The sequence below is a fragment of the Miscanthus floridulus genome, chromosome 8 (assembly GCF_019320115.1).
Source record: "Miscanthus floridulus cultivar M001 chromosome 8, ASM1932011v1, whole genome shotgun sequence".
Taxonomy (NCBI): domain Eukaryota; kingdom Viridiplantae; phylum Streptophyta; class Magnoliopsida; order Poales; family Poaceae; genus Miscanthus; species Miscanthus floridulus.
Genome location: NC_089587.1, coordinates 101,814,590 through 101,822,085, shown reverse-complemented (window position 1 = coordinate 101,822,085; position 7,496 = coordinate 101,814,590).

Genomic DNA, 7,496 nt, shown 5'->3' with positions numbered 1-7,496 from the left:
CACGTAGATATCACTCTTCATGTCCAAGTAGATAATACCACTATGCTCCACAATGGATAACTCCAGATCTCATATGTCAAATAGTCCATCTCAAGCCTCCATAGTTGTCTTGATGCACAATTCACTGCTTTTCTTACATAGAGCACATCCATACCCTTGCCAACCGCTTTATAAAAGAAACTCTTGTGTTCAACACTATAATACCTCTAATGAACGTGTGATAGAATCTTACCATTCCGAGGAATTCTGAATCACTCTTGCATACTTAAGCGGGTTCCAGCTCAACACATCTCTCTTGAGCGATTGTTCGTATGATTCTATCAGTAGAGATATCCCACAACCAAAAAGAGAACTCCATCCAAACTAAACTCACTTAAGTTGCCAAAGAACCAACTGTAGAGGAGTCCAATCATCATATTTTCGTATGCCATCAGTGCCAACTTGTCTTGAGTTGAAGGTTGAACTCCCAAGTGATGATAGCTTGAAGCGAAGACCAATCCTGACAACATATTTGAGCTCCTTGTGTCTAATAGTGATTCCTCACCCGTAGGAATAACCGATACTTCCAAGTGAAGCTCTAGATTGTATGAGACCTCCATCTTGCGATTCCTTTATGCCTTGGCTTCCCCCCTTAAGAACACATCAACCAGGGGCACCAAAGAATAGCGGGCATCTTCTTCTAAATGAGATAGTTATCATGATGTCGTCCTATTATCCCAAAGTGACTCATGTGCATTGGCAAAAACCAGAACATGCAGTTCCTCGCGAGCATAAAAACAGCAGCGTAGTAAAACTAGTATAACTTCTGTTATGCAAATCCAATGAAGCTGTACTTTATACCGTTGGAAAGCTTATGAAATTCTCTACCACTTTCTTATAGAACACTTTTCCAGATTCGGCAGTTAAGTTGGTCAAACACAGCACACAACAGAAACTGTCCTAGATTACAGACTGCACAGAAACTTTGGCTTGTGATGTTTATATCTCCCAAAATATATTAGCTATGATAGTGATTCCAGAGGCATATGAAAGATACCGAGGTCTAGTTGTATCCAGAAAAATTCCACAAACTTTGCACCAACCAAAATTGCGTTATGACTAGAATACCACAGGCTGCTCCAGATTTCTGACAGCACAGATACATCCTCTTATGATTTTCATAACTTCATAACCTTAATAGCTATCAGGGTGATTCTTGAGGTCAGAGAAACATGTTGAAGTCTAGTATTCTCTAAAAGTTTACCATGATTTTTGATTGCCCGAAAACAGAGATATAAACCAAGGATGACAGGTTGCTCCAGACAACTAGGATAGGAAAACAGGAGAAAACCAAAACCCAACTATCTATTCATTAATCCTTATGTCTTATGCCTATAAACTAAATGAATTTGTGGAAAATCCAAAAAATCATTGCACTCATTACAAAGATTCAAAACAAAACATAATCATAATGACAAGCCAACAAGCAATTAAGGTGCACAATTCAATCATTGACTTACACTTGCGATACTATCGTCTTCTTCATATTATGGGTAAAGATCCTATAGCTTAACTTCAAATTACGCGAGAAGGTGGTAAGACAAGATTCTAAAAGCATATCAAAGCAAGGAGTAGATGGGAACAAAAAGCTTTTAAAGAAGTATCAAGGAGGGAACGAATATCAAGGGTAAGAATGTAGTAGGGAAGAAAATATCAAGGTTTATAGAACAAGGATTTTTGCTGTAACTTGTAAACCTTAGAACGACCAGTTTCTACTAGGCTTGCGTCCTACAGTCAGCATTGCTTTGATACCACTTGTAACACCTGGTTTTAAGGACAAAGCCGAATGCACACCATATGTGAGCCCTGGTAATCAAACCTCACATATAGCTACAAATGAAGGGGTAGTATCAATTCACAATGCTTAATATATAGTGAACTTAGCAAAAGAGATAACCTTAGAAAGCAATCAACGGATAGACAACTCTGATCTCCGGGTGCAGACTTCACTCCCCTGGATCCAACTGACTGGTTGATTACAAGCCTAACTCCTTCAAACTCCAGCAGCCTGAGGTGTGGGGGAAATTGCAAGGGTGAGTCCATGTCGAACTCAGCAAATATAGCAACAAGGTAGTGTATTCCATGACCACATGATCAAGTATAATTGAATAATAAATAGCTCAAAATAACTCAGTTAAGCATAATTAAACAAGTGCTCATCTTTGGCATAAGAATCCCTTGGCCGCTCGTGACCGTGAGCACGGCTGATATATCAGTTTATTAAACTCTCCGCAGAGCTGTACACTTTCACTGTGAGTCATGATTTCCAAATGTACGGGTTTGCAAGGTCCAAACACCGGAAATCATATAAAGCTACTCAGAAGTTCATCTAACCGGGAAGGGCCGCAGGGTCATCGGATATAGGAACCCTCCTTCCATTAAAAGGCCGCTTCCATAGCAAGGCACAACAGGACAGAGGCTGTCCTATACCCAACTCGCAGTATCCTCTAAGCCTGCTAGAAAAGGTCTCCCAAGCAACTAGAGCCAGAGCCATATAGCCCTCACAGCTGTACTGTAAGTCCCGGATGATCACTTACAAATGAGACCTTGTGGAGAGGGAATTTAACCCTCCTGTTGTTGCTAACAAGTCATCTTTTATGTTTGTAGCATATTCATTAATCAAGTTTCAAGATCATGGTCACAGAAAGAAAACCCAAGCTATACTTGCCTTAAACGCCGATCCTTCGGTAAGCTTTAATCTTCAACGTTTTCTTCTTCTTCTTCTTCTTCTTCTTCTTGATCTCCAACTTCTTATAGATCACCAACGCAAAACTCACCGACTGGACAAGACCGAAAAGCACCACACAGGCATCCGAACAAGCATGCATAGCAAACATACTAGATTAGAACAATACACCAATCATTGAAAAGATTCAAAATCTAATCTACGCATTGCTACGATCACACACACGCGAAAGGCACACTAATCGGAGCTACGATAAAACAGAAACATCTATCAAAGGATTTGCGTTGGAAAGAAAACTATATGCTTTATCTATTTTAATGATCATAAAACATGTATAAGATATCTCAGAGGAATATCTAAAATTGAGTTAAGTCATTTTATACTTGAGTTATTAGATCTAGAAAACTAAGATAAATTAATCATATTTTAATTATAAATATCTTGATATCATTTATGCAAATTAAATTGAAATATAATAACAAATGAGAGTATATATATTCAAAGTATATATGTCACATTTAAACTTGGCAAATTACAATTTAAAGACATACATGTTTATGTCACTAATTAATCATATTTTATTAATCAACATATCTCATATTATATAAAGTATTTAAACTTTACTTTAGAAATATAGAACATGTGAGAGCAACTAATAGAACAATTATATTATGTCTCATAATTGATCTAAGCAAGTCATAATTAAAAAGGCATTAATGTTGGCATACGTCATATTTTATAATTATAAAAGATTATATATATACTTTTAGTCATTTAAACATCTATAAATTAAAAACATAAATCGTGTGAGGGCATCTATTCATACTTAACACATATGCAACATTCAACTAATTATAATCTAAGACTGTACTGAAGTTACTGATTAATCAGATTAATATTTAACTTATAAATTTCCAAGATGTGAGTCATGTTAAACATCGCTACTAACACGTATCTCTCACTGCGATGAAACTCGCGCAATTGAATCGAAATCGAAGACCTAAATCGACTTTAATTAATCAGCGATTAATTAATTATAGGCATAATTAATATTTTAATAAAATAAATTCATAATCATGTGATATGAAAACTAATAGCGGTACTGTGTAGACCTCCATGACACGAAACTAACACAACTGGAACGAACTGAAACGGAATTAAAACGAAGAAACTACGCAGATTTAACGAACCGGTGGCAATACCGTAAATATGGTCATCTTCTTCCTTGTGATCTTCACGTACAGAACATGGGGAAACTGCTGTTGCTGCTTTGTTCCACCACGCAGGGAGAGGAGGGGGCCTCGACCAGCAAGGAGGGAGGACCGACCGGTCGTGGCCGACGGCGGTGTGACGCCAGGCCACATGGCCCGCAAAGCCGGGCTAACCCGCACCACCGTGCAAGGTGCGTCGGCGGCCTTGCCCTGTCAAGCAGGGCGCGCGTGACCAGGGGCCGAAGCGCGGGGGGGGGGGGGGGGGGGGGTGAACGCGCGGGGCTAGGGCATCAGGCAGCTGCGCCGTCGACCTCCTGGTGGCGGCGCACGAGACCCGCTCTGGCCGGAACGGAGAAGGAAAGATGCCGGCCATGGATGTCCTCGTCGGGAAGGAGAGAGAACCATTAGGGAAATAATCAAACGATCACGGATTCGTGAAAACAAAGAGATGATGGTGTAGAGGTCGAAGAGAGCAACCTTGTGGTGGTGGTGGTTTTCGCCGGAGACGTCCGAGGTGGCCGGAAAAGCTCGCCGAAGGTTCGTCGGAAACCTAGCTATAGAGAACTTCGGCGTCCGATCTGCGGGGCTACGAGTGGCGGCTCGAAAAACGGGCTGTACTTCTGGAATCCTCGCGTCTAGGGCTACGCCGGCATATATATATACGTAGGGTTTGGATATTTTGGAAATCCGAGATATTTTAGTAAATATTGATTTTCGGAATTAAAATAATTACAGAAAATCAGGAATTACTATTTAGGCTCCGAAAAATATCTCTGAGCTCCGAAAAATACTAGAAAAATTCTTGGGAATAGATGAAAGGATAAGGAACACAACCAAAGTGGTTTAGCTCCCGAAAAAGACTTTTGCATTGATCAAGGAAAAAGATAAAACTCCAAGAAATATGAATTTAATCCCGAAAAAGGTCGGAAAGATTTCCAGAAAGTGAGGCATCGTCCTAACGTGTCTTAAAACCTTTTCCAAGCCTTTAGATTTTAAAAACAAGGCATCTTATCTAACTTTTGTTTTTGCAAATTTTCAAATTCTTTTTAAACCACTACTTGAAAGCAATATTTTAAAGATTGAGATTTGAATTTTTTTTTCCAAACCTCTCATCACAAAAGTATCAATGCAACGGTATGTATGCGCAAACATGTTGTTACCCTTACGTTGGATTTTAATTTAAAGAAAAATTTCTTTTACCTATGTTTTTATGAGCACAAAACAATTAACAGAAATCATTTTACTCTTTTTAGAAAGTAGCTAATTTTAGGGTGTTATAGTAGTTAAACCAGTGTCAGCCTTTTGAGCCTCATAAACCTCATGTTATATTTGTTGAGTACGACATGTACTTACGTTTGCTTTACTTTTTAAATCTTTGGAAAAATCCTGGATGGGTATCAGATTGCTAGAGTTTGGAGGAATTAGGCTTAAGATCAACGAGTCAGTTGTCCCTATGGAATTGGAGTCTTCACCCGAAGATCGGAGTTGTCTTTCTGCTGTTTGCTATCTAAGGTTATATTCTTTATACTAAGTACATTATATATTGAGCATTGCCTATTGATATTAACCTTATTTGTAGCTATATGTGAGATTTGACTTTCTGGGCTCACATATGGTGTGTATCTGGTTTTGTTCTTAAAACCGGATGCTACACCGCTCCGGCGCAAGACCGGCCTGACTAAAGCACACTAAAGCACGAGTAGGCTCACCACGAGCTGTATAGCTTGACGGTTGAAGAATAGACACGGCAAAGGTGCGCCGTCATCGTCGAGGGCGGTTGTGGCAGCGCGGACCAGCGGCGAGGGTGGCATTGCGGTGCGTCCGCTGCTCTACAGTTCAATCGAAGGAGACGGTGAGCAGAAAGGCATCAAGGGCAACCCAAAACGGGAGATACAAGGGAGAGGTGTGCCTCAGAACGAGCTGGCCACGGTGAGGGTGAACCTCAGCGGCGCTCTGCACGGCCGTGAGGAAGAACGGCGTGCGGCTAGCTCTGACGTGGAGAGAGTTGGCATGAGCGGGTCAGGAGGGTGGGCAACTGTGAGGTGGAGCAGAGGGCGCGGGTAATTGGACAGAGGTGCAGAGACGGCGGTGAATTTCGCCGGTGAGCTTGAGCTGAGCCGGCGGCGAGAGAAAGGAGGAAGAGGGAAGACAGCGGCCGGCACGAGATTAAGACGACGTGGGAGGCTTCTCCAGCTTCGCCACCACCTGCTTGGCCTTGACATGCAAGCTGTTGCGTGTCTCCGCACGAGGAGGCGGCGCTTAGGCGGTGGCGGTCAGCGGCGAGCAGGTGAAGCAGGTTGGTCTCCGGTGTACTGTTCATGACTGAAACCCTCCCCTTCCCCTCTCTTGATCCCCCGATTTTGCAAAACATCTTGATGATCTTCTTTAAGAAAAGTTGTTTCTTAGATCAACGAGCTCCAACTTCTCTTAAAGGATCAACATCAAGAGATCACTGATTTTGTTGATTTTTTTATTTCAAACATTGACATATTGAAACTGAAACAAGTTCAGTTAGGGTTCTTTTAAAGTTGATTTGATTAGCAAACTCTGACAATTAATTAGTGATGATTTATCAAGTAAACTTTTCAACCAATAACACCATTGCAAAGTACAAACTTTGTACTAACAAATGATGCTAATGTTTGAACAATTTTATTTATGAAATACATTTTAATAAATCCTCCAAAAATGAATTCACAAACTGAATTCCAGGACTAAGGCAAAACTGTCTGTGTTGGATTTGAACTCTGATTTCAATTTTGAAGTTCAAATTTTAATGGTTTGAACTTGGATTCATACCCAATACTTGACACTAGTGTAAAGTACATACTTTACACCTCAAAGTTTATTAGGGCATTATTCCAAGTATTTTAGTGAATTTTAAAAATAGAAGACTACAAAGTACCTTGGAAGGATTTTTGGTTTTAACACATTACATCACATATGCATTTGCATAACTAACAAAATAATATTGATTTTAGTAAATGCAAGACATGGTAAACTACTATGGATGCTTTCTATGCATGATAATGACATGACCAAGTTTTAGTGATGCTTAACACCAGGGGTGTTACAAAATGTTACAGAAATGCTTTGGTTCAATGAAGCAATCAGCTCTTTGGGAATTGTTGAGATCCCTCTGCACAGTAGAAGGTTCACTTGGACTAATAAATAGTTCCCTCCTCTTCTTGAAAGGCTAGATTGGTTTTTTACCTCCATGTCTTGGACTCTTGCTTATCCCTCAACTATAGCTCGTCCTCTAACTCTGGAGATCTCAGATCATTGGCCTTGTGTTATTGAAATCAAGACTGAAATCCCAAAAGGAAGAGTTTTCAGATTTGAAAATTACTGGTTGTTACATGAAAGCTTTTTGCCCCTAGTGGAACAGTGTTGGGCCTCCCCCACCAACTTAACAGATCAAGCCAAGACCTTAACAGCCAAGTTCAAGAATCTTAGAGGATCTCTTAGATCTGGGCAGAAGCAGTTATCTAAGTTGAAAGAGTTAATCACCAATGTCAAACTAGTTCTGTTCTTCATGGAGCTGCTGAAAGAAAGGAAAA